The sequence below is a fragment of the Melozone crissalis genome, unplaced genomic scaffold (assembly GCF_028551555.1).
Source record: "Melozone crissalis strain CALT ecotype California unplaced genomic scaffold, PUWL_Pcris_2 ptg000027l_1, whole genome shotgun sequence".
NCBI lineage: Eukaryota > Metazoa > Chordata > Aves > Passeriformes > Passerellidae > Melozone > Melozone crissalis.
In genome coordinates this window covers 31592953-31610893 of record NW_026535805.1, presented here as the reverse complement: position 1 = coordinate 31610893, position 17941 = coordinate 31592953, and the positions used below count along the sequence as shown (strand labels likewise).

General features: G+C 40.6%; 1 protein-coding gene across 1 annotated transcript in view; it reads left to right on the top strand.

Moving 5' to 3' along the window:
* The window catches only part of UTRN (utrophin), a 309333-nt gene that overhangs the window by 645 nt on the left and 290747 nt on the right, over window positions 1-17941 (top strand). The gene's annotated exons all lie outside the window — the stretch shown is intronic.

The window sequence follows — 17941 nt, the reverse complement described above, 5'->3', positions numbered from 1 at the left end:
GGAGGGATGCTTTGGAAAAGAAGAAATTTGGGATATTATGATTTTCTCTTCCTTTTGCCATCTTTCATACCTACTCTGACTGAAGTTTCAGGGGTTGCCTCATCTGTTTTTTGAGTGGGGCCAAATAACACAGATTGACAAGAAAAAGACGATTTGATTATTCCTGTTACTCGTGAATATGCTATGCAGATACAGTAATCGACAGATGGAAACAGTTTATTTTGTGAATTGGTGTCAGAACTTTGAGAAAGTAGAATGTGTTGATCAATAAAGAATTTGATCCACTTGACTTTTGATGTGGGTTTTTTGTTATAAAGGTGGAGGCTGAAAATGGGTTTTTAGAAAGGAAAACTAAAATCCTCTGAAGATCTATCAATGTAATGGCTAAATTTAGAATAAAATGATGGGCTGGGACTCTGATTTCATGTATGTTTGCTTTTAGAACAATGAGTTGGATTTGGATATATGCCAGTTTAGCTGAGAGCAGAAACTTTTCCTTTGTGGCTCAGTCCAAGCTTCCTTAAGAAACTGACAAAAATGTTAAGAAAACTCAGTAATGTGAGCGGAGTTGCTTTTGACTGACTCTGGAGAGCTCAGTAAATTATAGGTTGAAAAGATCTAGTGTTCTTCAAAATCTGCACGTATTCAGCCCTCAAATGTGAGACATCTGCAGTTGATCATTCTTGGAAGGTTAGCAGTAGGAGAAAATCAATCTGCTTGGTTTTAACCTCGGCTGCTGTTCATGGAAGTTGTTTGTTCTGGCTCTGCATGTATTGGTGTAGGTTTTTTTGGAATATTTCTTGGGGTTTTTTTCCTTTCTTCTTTTTTTGTTGTATTTTTAGAAGAGCATAAACTTGGGACAGGAGTTATAACCAGCCATGTAGTTAACTGATGAACACTTTAGTTGTGAAACCTCTGAAATGTTCATCTGTGGTATAATAGAAGGGTTAGTCTCTCTGAGGTTTTATATCTCAATCCTTCAGGTCTTTTTAACATGTAAGTGCACACGCTTAATATTTGGTGATGCTTGTATGTCTACAGATGATTTATCTGGCTCCAGGTATCTAGGCTAAGGTATAAACCTCCTAGGTGAGTAGCAGCTACATGCTGCTCAGGTGCTTTATATGATTGAGCACAGTGTTTACTGATTGTTTCTTAAAGCCTGTTTAAATCTGAGTTGAACCCTCAATTTTTAAGAGAACATAGATCATGATGGATAAATTGCAGTTGTAATTTTTCTTAATCAAGGAACAGGATTTTTTCAGGAAATTTGTTCAATTATAATCTTGTTCATAAAGTGTAGCGGTGTACATTTGCTTTTCAAGAGAGTCATAGTCTCACATTCATTGTCATCTTCTCACTTTTTAAAACTCTGGAGACTGTGAGAGAATTGAGGCTTTGCACACCTCTTTGTGTGTTGGAAATGCACATAGGAGGGAAAAAAATCTGAAAAAAGCTAGAAGGTAAGAGGCATGGAAGGGAAAATGAGGAAAAAACCTGAAGGTAAAGTAAATTGCGGGGGTGTGTGTGCGCTATGGTGGAGAGGCCATTCTCTGAGATGACAGGATTTTTAATGATGCAGTACTGGAAATACTCAGGGAAAAATGGGTGGAGAAGCTGGAAGGGGTGTGTATGTAATTGTTTCTTCATGTCCTTTGCTTTTCACAGAAATCTAGAATATAAGTAACAGGGACGCTTTTCAGTCAGCAGAGGTGTGGCTTTGGCTTTTTTGGTTGTGTTCTTGCTGTGAGAGTTGGCAGGGACTGGAGGAAGGGAGGTTGAAGCTCACACCTGATAAAGTAGCCAATTGTAAATGAATCAGTTTGGGTGAAACCAAAGTGGATAACTTCTGTTCTCTGAAGCCTAAACAGCACAACTAAGTTTTGTCAGAGATTGATTTATGGTCTAAAACCAAATTCTAAATAATTTAGCTCATCTGGTGGGGTGACCTTTTTATAACAGTCTAATCTCTTAATAACCTCTTAAACTCTCAAGTTGATGACAGGCACTGGGAGTGCAGTGGCACTGGTAGGCTACTGGTGCCTAACTGGAACCAAAGCTTACTCTTTATCTAAGTGGAGAAAAAAGAAGAGATCTTGTACTTTTTTTGTCTGTTCAAACAAAAGGGTTTTCTTCATTACTGTTCCATGCCATGGGAGATAATTTGTTGTTCTAGGAAAATTTCTGAGACTATTGCAGGAAAATGATTGGGCTATTTTGTGTTTACATATACCTATTCTACTGTTGTGGCACTATTTGATGTGATTATTTAATTAAATATTTTTTCACCTTCATTGCCTCATTACCCAGATGGAATTCACCCTGTTATTGGAGGGGAGGCTACTTAAGCTGTGTTAGAGGCAGAAAAAGATGCTGGTTCTATGACACTCTCCAAGAGGATTTGCCTTGTGGAACTTTTTCTGTAAGATGTCAACTCCTGGAGCCAGTAAAGTACTCTGCAGTAATTGAATAATCTGTGTTAGCATCTTAGCATTATGCGACTAGATATTGTTTTGTCATTATATTCATACAGTTATAAACAGAAGAGAGATCAATTTGCATTTTGTTGTGTGAATTAATTGTGCAGCCACCATCCCAGTGACGGAAATAAGTGTTACTTTTCAATAGCTGTAAAAGGCCATGGCAATGACATGACTGAGGTATTTTGCAAGCAGATAGATAGTTTGAGAGCATATCTTCTGAAACTCTGCATTTAGCTTCTGTCCATTCGTGGCTCTGGAAATCTCAGAAGCACTATCCTATAAACAATAAGCTTTCTTTCAGGTAGGGAGGTATTTGTCTGTGTTCCCTCAAGACATATGCACTGATAGCAGTTTGAAATTGAGACCACACACAAGCTGTTACTGTAGTCAAACTAATATTTATGGTGTTGTTCATATTACTGATCTGATCTTGTTCGTTTTTAGTACGCTCTGATCTTGTTAGTTTTTAGTACAGCTGTGTTGGTCCTCAAATCTGTTTGATTTCAAACAACTCTAGCTTTTAAACACTTGAAAATAGTTTATTTCCTTTTTGGCAGCAGGTGAAGGATGTGTTCTGAAATACAGCATGGTTGTAAATAGAAACAGGTTTACATAGTAATTACATCACGTTGCCTTTTGGGTCTTCAAGTGAACTTATTTTCAAGATCTGAAAGACTTAAAAAAACTCTTCTCATGTATATAAAACTCTTAAATGCACATAGGTACTGAAAAAGTGGGAAATACTTTGTTATCCTGTAGTGGAGTCCCTTTTGAAGCTGTAGGGGGGGGAGTGTTTCTCTGGGGGCCGCAGCCCCGGTCCGTGTGCCCGTGTGGGACAGAGCGGTGCCCGTGACTCAGCTCTGCCGTGCGGGCAGGCCGCGCTCCCCGGGCCGTGAATTGTCTGCCGCTGGCTCGCTTTAATGTTCACACCGAAATGTTGCGACCCTTAACTTGAGGGCTCCATCTGCTTCCTGCCGTCGTCCCCGATGAATAGGGCAGGAATTGGCAGCAGTGTGGTCAGCTATGTGACCTCATTTGTGTGGCGTCTGGGTGGAGCGCCCTGATCTTCGCTGGGCGAGCAGCTGAGAGAGCGAATGGCGGTAATTCCCTGGCTGAGCCTTCCAGCGGGTGAAACCCGGGCTTGTGCTGCAGGGCAAGGAGATGCCTTCACTCTGACACTTGTTACGTGCGGAGATGGATTTCTGTCGAAGCGTTCAGAAAAGCAGCAAATGGTTCGAGGGTTCTCTGCAGAAATCGGGCAATGTGCTGTCCGAGTTCCGTGCGGGGCAGGGTGGCAGTCAACATCTTTGTCCTTGTGTCTGCCCGAGTCAAAGCTGTCACACAAGTGTGCACAGGCAGCCCTCGCTAATAATTGACCGTCAGCAGAGGATTCCGGATCCTTTGTGTAGATGGAAGCAGAGTGGTTGTATCTGTCTTGCTGAATTTCACTGCACTGTGGATTTTGTACTGTAGTTATGGCACAGCTCCTCTTTATTGAGATAGTGTTGCTCAGGGTTAACTGTCCTGGGTCTGATTAACTCCACATTAAGGCCTGTGATATGATATGATATGATATGCCAACTTGGAGTGCATAGGTCCTATCCCTGCCCATTCCCTCTGGTGCTGGTGACTGGTTCTAGCCCAGTGCTTTTGCGAGGTTGCCCCGAGCTGTTCCCCAACATCACGGCTTCAGGACTGCCTGGCCTGGATTGAGAGAAGGCATCCTGCTTGGCTTTATGAGCTGCTAATGTGTAGCCTTTAATACTGCTTCTCTTTCTCTCAGCTGTACTTTCTACCCTGATAAAATTGTACAGCTCAATCATTTTAAGCTTCAGATTATTTTAAAAGGTTCTTAGCTGGTTTAATACCTTGTAATGCAAAATATTTTTAAAGCAATTCGTAAAACATTCTGTGCAAACTGTTGAAATTAACTTCTGCTCCCAGCTCAGCTATAGTAAAATCAATATTTACTTGGTTTGTGTGACCAGAGTTGCCTTATATACAAGGAAAAGATTTCCACTGCTGCTTTTAAGGTAGCAAAGAGATAGTAAAGCTGTTATGTTCTGAAAGCAGCATAATAGATCCCCTCTAAAGCTACTTTTTTTTCCTCCTAAAGTCCTTATGCAGAGTCTTTTGCCAAATTTTTCAGGCACACCCCTTTCTAAAAGGTTAGTTGCCATTTCTTCACTTCTAATGAATAAAGCAAATTAATACAATCTGTTTAGTTGCTGTAAATAATTGTGAACTTGGAATTGAATATTTGAAAGATAATCTGTATTACTAAATAGCATCCAGTTTGTTTTTCTGATTTTCTATAATGTAGGTTTTGCATTGTATTTTTTTTACCAAACAATTTGCTACTAATTCTTGTTGTGGTTTTCCTTTCAGTGAATAAGTTGCAGGCTTTAGCTTACTGATGACAAGTTGAGATTGAAGGATAATATGCTGGGATTCTTAGCCCTGTGTACAAGAAAGCCATAAAACTCTGTCACCTGATGTCTTACCATCATTTCCATATCTGTTGCCATAAAATCTCATGCAAGCATTCCTTATCTTATCTGCAAGCAGTAACTGCAGTAGCTTGGAAAAAAGTTCCAAGTGTGGGTTACACAGATAACTTTCCTGTGGGAACATGCCTCAACCTTTTGCTTGGTAGTCTTGAATGCAGGTAGAGTCTCCCACAATGCTCAAGCTCATTTCTCATTAATAAAAGTGAGAGAAAAGGTAGTTGGTGAACTTGATTATCAAATAATGCTGTACTTTGCTGTATTAAGCAAGCAGTAAATGTTCTATACAGTTAAATGGAAGCAAGTATTTTATCCTTTCAGGTTTTGATCTGTGAACAGAACTGATTATAAAAAAATTGTTAGCAGAAAGACTTGCAAGTCCTAATACCTAGACAGAATTAAACCAATCACAGTATGTTTCTTGTGTTTTTAGTTTATTTTGATGCAGTTTCATTCCTGTCTCTAATATAGTTGTGGTATATTCTTGAAAATAATCAAACTGTCAGTTATTCCCACTGACACAGTGTCAGCCTTCTGTTGGTAGTGCTTTTTGGTTTAAGTAATTTATCGGCCTGTCACTAAGGGGGGGGGGAAGCTTATTTTAACCAAATGTTTTTTTAGGTTTGCATTTGAAAGAGAAACCAAGGTATTGCTGATAATGCAAGATGTTAACTTTCCAAGATATTTTGTTTTACAATGGATTAATATCAGAAAACAGTGCTGTTTAACTCATTATTAGAATCCAATGATTTGCGTTATAGTGAGCAATACTATAAAAGACTTGATAGAGCATTCACCTTGCTTCTCTTTTTTTTTAAATGTATTTGGTGGCTTGTTTGGGTTTTTTGTGTGTCTTCTATTGTTTTTGTTAAAGTAATAAAAATAACTCTTAAGAGTTTGTCCTCAGGAGTTGAGCTGGAATTATTTTATGGCCAGGTAAACTAGCTTGCTATCCTATTCGATATTCTTCTCTGAGCTAAGGGGAAAGATTTTTCTGTATAAATAGCTGTAGTTGTGCCTTCTTGCAGTTAATATTGCCTTCTCTGCATAACAAGTTTTCTGTTCAGCCCCTGTGGTGGGTTGACTTTGGTAGCTGTCAAATGCCCACCCAACTACGCCCTCGCTCTCCTCTCAATTGGACAGAAGGAGAAAAATAACATTGAAGGCTCACAGGTTGAAATAGGGGTAGGGATATCACTTGCCAGTTTGAACTGTGGACAAAACAGACTTGATTGAGGGGAATTTTTTTTAATTTACTGACAATTAGTAGAGGATAGGGTGAAACAAGAAGGAAAAATGAAAACACTTTCTACCTCTCTGTCTCCATTCTTCTCAGACTCAATTTCACTCTTTAATTCCCAAATCCTTGCCACCCTCCCCCAATGGGAATGAAAAAGCTGGCTTATTTAAATTACATCTTCAACTGCAATGTTTTTTGAGAGAAAAGCTGGAATTGCTTAGACACATGCAGTCAACTCTCAGGAAGGGTTTGAGCTTAACAACCCTATGGTCCAAAAATTTTCATGGATGGTAGAAATGGACTCATTTTCAAAATGATGGTAGAAATGGACTCTTGGTTTTCAAACAAACTTAAATATTTCTGAAAATAATTCTAAGTTTGGTTTAGCAAGTATATTAATGCTTGTAGGAGCAGGGTTTGGATGACAGTGTATCCTTGTGCCTTTCTTTATTGTGTGTGACTCTCAAACCTACACAAATGAAGCCCATGTTTGAGGCATACAGACTTGCTCTGAGTGCTTGCAGCATCTTGAAATGGTCCTGGCCAGCTGCTAAGCACGTGCAGTGTTCTGCTGCTTGTGATGGCATCAGCTGAAGGAGCCTGCGGGAGCAGTGAGGCTGGCTCACAGCCAGCATCAGCAGGAGCAGGCCACGTTTGCTAGCCCCTTTTGCTGAAGTCCTGGCATGGTGTTCCTCATTCCCGCATGTGCCCTGTCTCCAGTCCCCTCTGCATGCTTGGTAGCTGTCACCCTCCAGAGGGATAGAGGGTGAGTCAGAACTCAGTGACAACATGTATATTCTATCAGCCTTGTCGTGCTCAGTATCCTTGAACATTATACACAGCAGAGTAATATCAGGTAAATAATTAGCTACTGTTTTGACAGCGTGAATGTGCTCTTTTCTGTAAGATGGGAGACTAGCCAAAAAAATTTACTCTAGCCGTTAAATGTAACACCCCACAAAAAACAGCCCTAACAAATCCAAACAGATCTAGGTATACAAATTATCAGTGGCTGAAGGAATTAGGAAAAATAAATGTTCTTCATGAGTTCAGTAGTTTAGCATGCAGTCCTGCCAGGGCCACTGCTCCTTGTTCAATTCAAAATTGGATGTGACACTATAAATAAATCTCTAGCCATCTTATTTTTCATAGCGTAATCTGGGAGACCAGAGCAGAATTTATGCTAGAGTTGGTAGAAGTCCTTGTAAAATGGTTCAAACAGTAACAGGTCTTGGGGAAATGCTCTACTGGCTTAGCACTAGCTCTTGAAGACTTTTGAGACAAATGGATAACCTCTGATTCTCTTGTTTTATTGCTGACTGATTTGCAGTGGAAGAATGCTTTCTCATGTCTGATAAATCAAATAAACTTTTTTCTTGTTTCTGTGTTTGCATATTCATTCTCCTGTTGTGTTCTTGTGCCAGTATAAGTGAATTACTGCACCTTTGAAAGAAACAAACCAAGAGTGTAGTTAAGAAAGTTAAAGTTCCAAACCAGTGTCTTATGTTGTCAAAGAAATTGATTTTTTGGGGAAATCTCGCTGATACAGCTAAGTGACATGGTGTGTGTTTTTTAACTTTGCACAGCTATGATTTTGGTGCTGCTGTGGTGGTTTCTTGTGTAACCTTCAGCTTTTCTCCTTTTGTTATGCTTAAATACCTCTTTGAAGTTATTTGATATCTTCCATTTCTTAGGATTGTTTTATTTTTCTTGATCTTCTTATATTATAACACTTCTGCATTTGTGTCTTAACTCTTCAGGTTTTGTCTTAACTGATACCTGCTTTCTGTCTACATCTTCCTCCTCCTCAAATTCTTTTCTGCTGTCCTGTGGTTTGGAGACTGACATGATCCAGATTAAGAACTTGTGTCATAGTTGATAAAATAAATACAAACATGCATGTTTCATCCTTGGGCACTATTAGGCTTTCCTAATTCTTCCTTCTCTCCCAAGAATGAGTATCCTCACTCATTGTGGAAGAAAACACTCATACTGTTTTCTTGCATGGCCTCTTCTAATATGCTAAAATTAGAGAACAAAAGGTAGAAATTCAAGTTTTTCTTGACTATTTCCATGGGGTTTTTTTCTATAATGTTCATGTCTAAGAGGTGCAGTATTACAACTGAGCAGCTGGAGTTGTGTGTCATCTTCTAATGATCGCTTACTGAGCCCAAATTTCATTCTGCTTTTGAGGGATTAGAAGGTTGGTAGTCAGTATTAATTGCTTTTCCTTTTTGCACCCATGTAAAGACTTGAGGAATAACAGTGAAATGTCACATGAATGGAAAGAGTGGAACAATGTGACAAAAGACTAAAGTTTCTGAGCTTTTATTTGCTCAGTTTTTAGCAAGTTGTTGTTAATAATATATACTTATCTCTGTAGGGCTGCAGACAAGTCTCTCCCTCATGTAGGTTATAATTAAATGCACCAAAATTGAAATATGCATGAAAGGTTGCTAAGTCATCTCTTAATTATGCTAATTCTTTTGAGAGCAAAAATCTTCTTTTTCCCTAGCCTCTTTAGAAGTCCACTCTGACTCTTCCTTTGCACTTTTCCCCTTTCACTCAGTTTTCACTTGTCATTTACAAAATTTGAGCCTTCTGTTTCTGAATAAACTGAAGTCTGCAAATGGCATTTTGTGAAGCTAGTCATGCCAGTTCATGGTTGGACTGAAAAGATGCTGCAGGATAAAGCATGTCTGTATTGCCTTTTAAGCACTCCCAGAGCTCTTAGCTGGACTTTGTAACTTTGAGGGGGATCACAGGCAGTATTTAGTAGAATCATTCTATGAACAAAAGAAGACTGCATTTTCTGGCCACTTGAGTTACTCATCAATGTGAATTTTCATTTCCAAGCCTGTTGGACAGTGATGATGTCTCTTGTGCTGTTTGGGCAAGTAGCAGGTAGGTAGGGGATTGACATTTAGCATGCATTTGGTCTGTACAGCTGCAGGAATTCTTTCCTTTCTCCTTTTGTGGTAGGCTTCATGAGCACTTGGCTTTTGTGAGGGATCATTCGTCTGCTTGTGTGCCAGTGGTGGACAGCCTGAAATATGAAATCTGTATTGCAGCTTGTTCCATGATCTTCAGACAGTAGTGTGCATGAGTTCATGTGCCATTGTGTACATCCTTACTACTGTTTCCCACTTCCTTGCTTCTTTGCAGCTTAAAAAGTTTTATTTCTTTTTTTGTGCTGCTGCTTTGCTATTGTGTTCTACGCAAGAAAATACTGTAAATTTAAGAGTTGCCTTAGTGTAGCAGTCCTGTGGAAAATTGGAAGTGGTAGTTGACAGTGAAATTAGAGATCTTCAGGTATGAAGGTCTAATCTGCATTAAGTGAATTAAGCTTCTTATGTCATTGTGTCACGGATGAAAATGGTGTTTGGGGTGTTTCTTAAAAATAATAAGTGATTTTGTGATTTAGTTTTTAGGACTCTTGTCCAAAGGAACAAACAACTGTAGAAAAATCTTGTAATAACTTTAGTATTAAGGCTATTAAAGGTTTTCAACTGTATTTATATTACAGTTGTTTAAGATGGTATGTTAAAGTGGGACAACTTAAAAGTTGTAGCAAATTTCATCAATCACATTACTTTTGGTTTTATATTGGAATAAGAATCCCAATATTACCAGTTAGATGGTGCCTGGGCCAGTCTGACCCTCGCTGCTGGGCCAAAGGCAGCAACTGTGGTGTAAATCACCCCAGAGATACCTTGGCTTGCTGGAGGTTGCAGCTGGGCACTGAACAAGTCCAGGCTTGTCAGGAACTCCGTTTACCTCAGGAGGAAGAGCTTCTGGCGATGGTGAAGAGAAAAAGGAGAGGATTCTGCTGGAGGGTTTAATGTCCAGAGGTTTGTTCCAAGGTTACAGAGGTCTGAACGTGGGCAACTGCTCCAACAGAATGCAGCTGCATGGTCTGATCACCTTTTTAAGCTCAGGGACGGGGGAGGGGAGGGGACAGATGAGCACCAACCAGGTGAAAGGGGCGGGGTCTCAGGGGAAGATGACACCCAGACAGGCCAATGACCCCTGGGCATAGGGGCATCTTTTGAACTTGACCAACCACATGACGCCTTGCTGGAATGTTAAGCCTGATTGACAGGACTCACTCAGCAAGGGGGGAAGGGAGAGAGGTATAGGCACACCTGGGAGGTGACTTGGAAGTCTAAAATGGGACATTACAGCACACCACAACAGTTTTACTTTGTGTGATGCAGGTGAAACTGAGAAATACTGAAGTTATTTGCAATAGTTAGTAATGCAGAGTGTTGAAGGTAAACTTTTTTGCTTTTTAATTTGTAGAAATGAATTTTAAAAAATTGAGTTAAAAGTACTCTCTAGATGCGTTCCCCACTTTTTCCCCATATCAAGTTTACAGTACACAAAGCTAAAGATTGAAAGGCAAGTCATATGACGACAGCAGCATCTTTAGGAGATGACCTTGTGATTTTTGTTCTGTTTATTTGACCCTGTCCATACCACCTGTTCTTTCTGTGAAAGGTTATGTTTTGGTTTCAGAAATAAGAATCTGTCTTTTATTACCTTCATTGAGGTGTTACATTTATCTGCATAACTTGAAGAGTGTGGAGTATGTTGCTGAGGTTTTTTTTGACACTGAGCTTTATAGTTTGTGGTAAATTAAATGCATCATTTTATTGAGACTGAAATTCTTGTAAATGTGCATGGAGCCAATTTGTTGTATTAGCTTTCTCACTCAGAAGTGCAAAAAGTAGAAAACTGGCTTCTCTGAACTCCTTTGGGGAACCACATGAGTTTTTCTTTTCTTTCATAGAGAGCTAGTCTCTTTGTATACTTCGAGGAATACATCTGTTCCTTACCTCATCTCTTTTCTCTCCCTCATTTGACCCTTTACTCTGAGCAATAGCAAATCAATATAGACCCTTCCCAAGTTGCTCAAATGTGTTGGAGCAGTTGGGCTTTGCTTCACCAGAGCTGTCTGGTACTTGGGAGTGTTTGCATGGGTAGGTCTGACAGAGCTAATGTATGCCTGGCTCTTTGGAGAGCTGGGCATGTGCAGAGAAGGTGCTGAGAGGTAACTTCAGACTGGGATGTTGTACTGAACCCCAGTTTTAAGCACAGCTCTTGTTCTAGCATGCATTTTGGGAGATTACTTGTTCAGTAAAAGTGTTTGTAGCTAGAAATATTATTTGCCGCTACTTGAAAATAGCTTTTCTTCTGGGATGGGGTGAGGGTGGGGGTGTCAAATCCTTAGAAGAATTTCCTCCTTGCCTTATGTGACCCAGCAATGGTGATCTTATTCTGGCTTTTTCTGGGATGGGGGTTAAGGACTGATCTTAGTCCACTCTGACGCTGGAAAGTTTTAAGTATTTTTATTGATTAAAAGTGTCCTGAGTTGTTTCAAGATAAACCACTGAATTGAGGAAAAGATTATTTTTCATTGCATCAAATGCTTTTGTCTGCTGCAGAGGCTGTACTTGGTATTTTGGTTTGCTGTATAGCTTGCCTTTCTTGCTGGCAAAGAGTTGATCTCCCATGCAGTTGTCATCATTTCCTCATCATTGTATGTAAGGGTGTCCATAGGTAGATACCATGAGCTAATACTTCTTCCATAAGCACATCTTTAATGGTAAGTCCTCTAAAATACCTTGTTTTCACATTCTGGTGTGCAGTTCAGGGTTCTCTTCAGCCATAAATTATATCCATCTTTTTGTGGACTCTTAATTCCATGAGCTTGTCTTGGCTTTTTTAGCCAGTTTATACTAGTGCCTTCATTTTTCTTGTTTCACTGGTGGTTATCATCATTTTGGTCCTCAGGCTAGCAACATTCAGGCTGCCAGCTCTGTCCTTGCTGAGGCACAGACACCACCTGTCTGCTTCAGGGACATTGACCTTTGGCAGAGGGCAAATAAAATATGAATCCTGAGCCTGCTTCTTGCCTGACTTTAGCACTGTGAAGGCATGCAAAAGAACCCTCTCTGAAAAAGCACCCAGGACAGGATTATACCTGTGAGTGTGGCTGATCTACTGGAATAGTTGCCAGAGGCAGCAGTACTAATATGACATGTAATTATCTGTTTTCATTAGGTGATTTTTTTTTGTTGTTTAGCCAGTTTCTGCAAAGGTAAAGGTGATGTGTCAATTCCAAATTGTACACAAAACCACTTGAGATGTTAGAGTGACAGAAATCGAACTCTACATTTGCACAGGCTCTACCACACTTCTCTTCAAAGCTTGTCATTAAATAATAAAAACATGAGGAATGGGATGTGTGCATCTAATCCTTTGCCTAAACAAGGGGCACGTGAAAGCCTATGGCTCAGGTCCTGCCAAAGGCTTGGTAGGCTTTGATCTTTGCTTGGTCTCCTTTTGACTGTTCTGTTGCTGTATTTTTATTGAATTGTACAACAGTTTGGGTTGGAAGGTCTTTAAGACTTTCTAGTTCCAAACTCCCTGTCATGGGCAGGGACATCATCTGCTGGATGAGGTTGCTCAAAGCCCCATCTAATCTGGCTTGGAGCATTTTCAGGGATGGGGCATCGACAGCTTCTCTGGGCAACATGTTCCAGTGCCTCACCACCCTTACAGCAAAGAATTGCTTCCTTATATGCAATCTACATATATTCTTTCCCTTTCAAACGTTTACTCCTTGCCCTATCAATGTACTTCCGGATAGTCTCCCTCCCCATTTTTCTTGTAGCTCCCCTTTAAGTACTGGAAGGCTGCTCTTCTCCCACTGAACAACCCTAGCACTCTCAGCCTGTCTTCATGGGAGAGATGTTCCAGCCCTCAGATCATCTTTGAGGCCTCCTCTGGATCAGCTCCAGCAGGTCCTTGTCCTCCCTGTGCTGGGGGCCCCAGAGCTGGAAGCAATACTCTGGGTGGAGTCTGAGAGCAGACTATCTTCTCCAATTTTTCTCACACTACTGAGAGTGGTATATCCTTAAGGGTCTTTCTATATTGCAGTGGGAAATACTCTGTGGGCTCACACTGGTCGTCAGTGCTTGCTCGATTGCATAAATACCTGGTTTAATGTGTTCCAGATATTTGTCCTGCAATTGCCAAGCAGAATTTATGTACTTTCAGAGCAGTTAATCAGGAGGGGGTTCAGCTTTGGGGACTAATTAATGACTAAGCCAGGGAAGGAAATGAGAGTTTAATTAGGATATAGGATTAGCTGTGCCTCAACTTACTGCTGTTCTGATCAAATGACAAAAGAAAATCTTATGTTTGCCAGAAGCCATAAGAAGGGACCATTTATATTACTTTACTCCAATTTCTCTTTTATTTTTTCTCCATTAAGATGTCTCACTAAAAACACCAAGTGGCTAAGACACCTTTATGACTCTTTCTTCTTACCTCTAGAGGAAGAACTGTAATTTTGTCATGAGCAAAATTCTCAAAGGTTTGCTTAGCATTTTGGTTCTGCACAAAGGTGTAAAACCTTCCCTAGTGGTGCAATATTCCTTGGCCAGCAAAGAAATGTAACTGGGAAAGGAAATAAATTATCTCAAGAATTGGACTTGCCCTTCACCTAATCTTCCTCACTAGGGCTGGATGGCACTATTAGGCATTTAGCATTCTTTGTGTTGGTCATGTGAAGCTAAAAGCAGGCGAATTTACGGTCACCATTTCTGTAGTGAACTTTCTGGATTATTTTAGGGATAGAAATGAGGGTATTTGGTGTAGCTTGCACTAACAAATTTTTTTGATTTAAATTCTGTATTTATCCTGTTTTCTTTTTGCTTGCTTCTCCTTCATCTTTAGAGCACTACTACACTATGTGACTTTTAGGGGCTTCCTTTAAATCTTCTGTTTCAGGTTTCATCTTAGTAATAACAAAGGTTAATAGGCTAAGGTAAATAATTTATAGGCATCAGTGAATGATCCTTGACAAAATAATGGAATAGCCAAAGAAGATTGGCCTGTCTAGAAACAAAATAAACAATTTCTGTTTTTTTAAACTTCCTTTGTCTATTTGATTTCTGTGAAGACTGAGCTTAACTTGGTTGTCAAGATTGGTATTCAACAGTTTCCCCCAGTTCTATCTTCCAACTGTTGCCTGCCCAGGAATTTGTAAGGGTAGCATCACTTGGTGTGAGTCTTAGTTGTGAAGAATTGAAATGTGCTAGTCAATTGTTATAAGCTGGACAGAAGTGTGTAGAAGCTTTGTTATGTAGTTTAAATTATTTAGCTTTTTACTAAACCGTATTGCTAAGTGCTATGCTCAGGTGCCCTTTGAATGCTTCTGGGGATGGTGATTCCAGCACCTCCCTGGGCAGCATGTTCTAATGCTTGACCACCCTTCCAGTGAAGAAGTTTTTCCTAATGTCTAACCTAAACCTCCCCTGGTGCAACTGGAGGCCATTGCCTCTTGCCCTGTCACTTGTTACCTGGGAGAAGAGACTGAACCCTACCTGCCAACACCCTTCTTTCAGGCAGTTGCAGAGAGTGATAAAGTCTCTCCTGACCCTCCTTTTCTCCAGGCTAAACACCTCCAGCTCCCTCAGCTGCTCCTTAATAAGACTTGAGCTCTAAACACTTCACTGTTGCCATTCTCTGGACTTAGTCCTGCATCTCAGTGTTCTTCTGGTAGTGTTGGGCCAAAAATTGGATACAGAATTTGAGGTCTGGTGTCATCAGTGCCCAGTACTGGGAGATGATCATTGCCCTGGACCTGCTGGCCACACTTTCTGACAGGCCAGGGTGCCATTACCTTCTTGGCTACCTGGGCATGCTGCTGGCAAGTTTGTGAAAAAGGAACTTGCTTCCTTTCTCTGTAATTCCTTTAGACATGAACCTGCTGCATGCACTTGGATGTGCTCTCATTTACCCAGTGATGCTGATCCCACACCTGGAGTACTTGGTCCAGTTCTGGGCTCCCCAGGACAGGAGAGATGAGAATATACTGGAGTGAGGGCCACAATGATGATGAAGGGACTAGAGCATTTCTCCTGTGGGGAAAGACAGAGAGCTGGGCCTGTTCAGCCAGAAGAAAAGGATCAGAATCCAAGGGATGCTACTGAAATGTATAAATATCTGAAAGGATTGTGCAAAGAAGGTTGTTATGCTCCTCTGACTCTGTTGAAAGGACAAGAGGGAAGGGGTGCAAACTGAAACACCGGAAACTCCATTTTTGTTGAAACCCTCTCTTGGGTTTTCAGAGAGGTTGCAAAGTCTCTGTTACTGCAGATGTTAAAAATCTGACTGGACATGGCCTGGGGCAACCTGCTTTCACTGGGGAGTTGGATTAGACAAATGATGTCCAAAGATGCCTCCTTGCCTTTACCATACTGTACCTTCTACAAAAACACTTCACTTATAATTTTACTAAGCTTTCCAGGAACAATGCAAAAAGCAGTGGGATTTATAGAGGTGAAAGCTTGCTTAATCCATGAGACATCCACATCAAATTGCCGGAAAACTTACATTGATATTACAGTGATTATAAGAGTCACAAAATTGCCCTGGGTGTGTAATCCATACATGCTCATTGTTTTTGGTGTAGAAATCTTGTTCCAAGTGATAGTGTGTTAGGGCTTTGTAAGGATGCTTCTGTACCTTTTTTCTGAATTTCTGAGTTAATTATAATTGGAAAGTTTATTTTTTTATTGCCTTCCATAGATGAAATACAACTGCGAAAACAAGTGCTATTTTTTTTCCTAAGGTCACATATGCTATTTCTTTGTCTTAAGGCTGGATTTCTAAATACTGTCAGAGGTTTGAAGCAATCAAACTGAGAAAGTTAACACCTTGCCTTTTCATAACTCAACTGCTCAAGGTGTTATGTTATGATTGTCTTCTACACTGGACTGAATGATTGAAACTCTGTGGGGTTATAAATTCCATTTATTTTTAAATAACTGTAGTCTGCACACTGCTGTCACTGAAATGGGTCCCACATGGTTGGTATCCAGAGATGCTTGATTAATTTCCTTTCAGAAACATCTGATTAGCCCTTGTGTAAATTTGAAAATGTTAACAGGATACAATTTTTTGAAATCTGTTGATTAAATCGATTTTCACAAGGAAAGTGGGATACTCTTGTTAGACTTGTCTTCCTGGTTTTTTTTTCCCTGTGCAACTAGTTCAACTTGTAGTAACTAGTGGAAGTTTAATCCAGTATTCATAAACCTAATTGTGTGTTATAAAGCTAAGAAAGCAGCTGGAGGTTGTGTGGACATACCAGTCAAATATGCCAGTCAGCATGTGCATGTGCAGGACAACCTGGGGCATACCCAGCTACCTGTAGCCTGTACCTGTGTGCTGGGATGGGGTGGGAGATGCAGTGAGAGGCCAGAGAAGATGTGGGCAGCAGCTGGCACTAATGGGGCATCCACTGATATGTGAGAGGCCAAGCATTCTTAGTCTTCAGTTTAGGAAATTGGAGCATGTAGTTTTATGTGGGAGCCAGGTATTGCTATTTAAATCTCAGGAATTGGCTTCTGTTTGTGATTAGCTGTTGGCCTAGAGAGTTTTAGAGAGAAATGATGATAGAATCTAGGAACTTGGGTAAAAGGGAGGCAACTTTGAGGGGTGGATCAGGAAGGGCTTTACTATTTGGAGCAAAAAGACTGGGAGTGAGGAAAGTTTAGGATTGCAGCCTTTGGGTTGTTGGAAAAGAAAAATAGGAAAACTTCTGACTGAAAGAGTTGGGATAGAAGAGACACTGGAATATGAGTGGGCAGAAAAATTTAGTGTTGTGAATAACTTTTCAGGCTACTGTCTTTACCTGCCTGTGACAGAGAACAAAATAGCATTTTCTTTTGTACTGCGAGCATTGTTTGAACTGAAGATGTTCAAACAAGGTTGTTTGTGATGTTGGCCTGATTTGAAACTCTGCCATAACTAGAAGAGAGCCACTTGCATATATATAGTTTATGGCTTGGCTTCCTTCTCTGTCTGAGCAATCTTGTTTACTTCTGCCTGTGCAGGGTCTCTGACATCTGTTGTCTCTGCTTCCTTTCTGGTATGCAGAGGGGCTTTTTTGTGGGGATGGCTCTTCTGTTATGCAGAAGATTAAGCTGGTTGAGCACAGCGATCCCTCTGACCTTATATCCTGTGAATCACCTCCCCAAGTGCAAGTGAGCCTAATAACAGGTCTAATTTGGGCAGAGAAAAAGGAGCAGATGGCTAACACCAACTTGTGGATTCCATATTCTTTATAACCAATTAGAAATTTAAAGACCTAATCTGTGCTCAAAACAAAACCAGCTGTAGTAAATCTAGCTTGTGATTTCATTTGTATTCATAAATTTACCTTGTGTTTTTTCTTTAAGTGCTTTCCTGTTTGTTGCTTAGAAACGTCTTCTTTGGCAGGAATTACCTGCCTTTCTTTTTTCTTTCCATGTGCTGGGCAGTTTGTGAAAAATGTGCTCAAATGTATTTGTATTATATGTGAAAGCTTCACAGGGCTGTCTTGCAGTGGGAGCTGAAGCTGCTTGGTTTGACCTGCTGTTGGGGACCCATTGCAAGCAGTTGGAGTGACGTGGGGTTTCTGGCTCTGGTGACCCTCTGGAGCAGCCTTGTGTACTGCCTGCAGTTGTGGAGCAGCCTCGGGACACTGCTCACAGCCCTTGGGTTTGCACTGTCATCCCATGAAAGCAGCAGGGTCACTGGCTGAGCAGCGTGGGCTGTCAGGCTCCATGCTGAGCATTATTTCTGTCTCCTGAGAGCTTGGTTATCTATACCTCCCTTTTAATCATCATTCCAATGTGCTGAGACCACAGCGT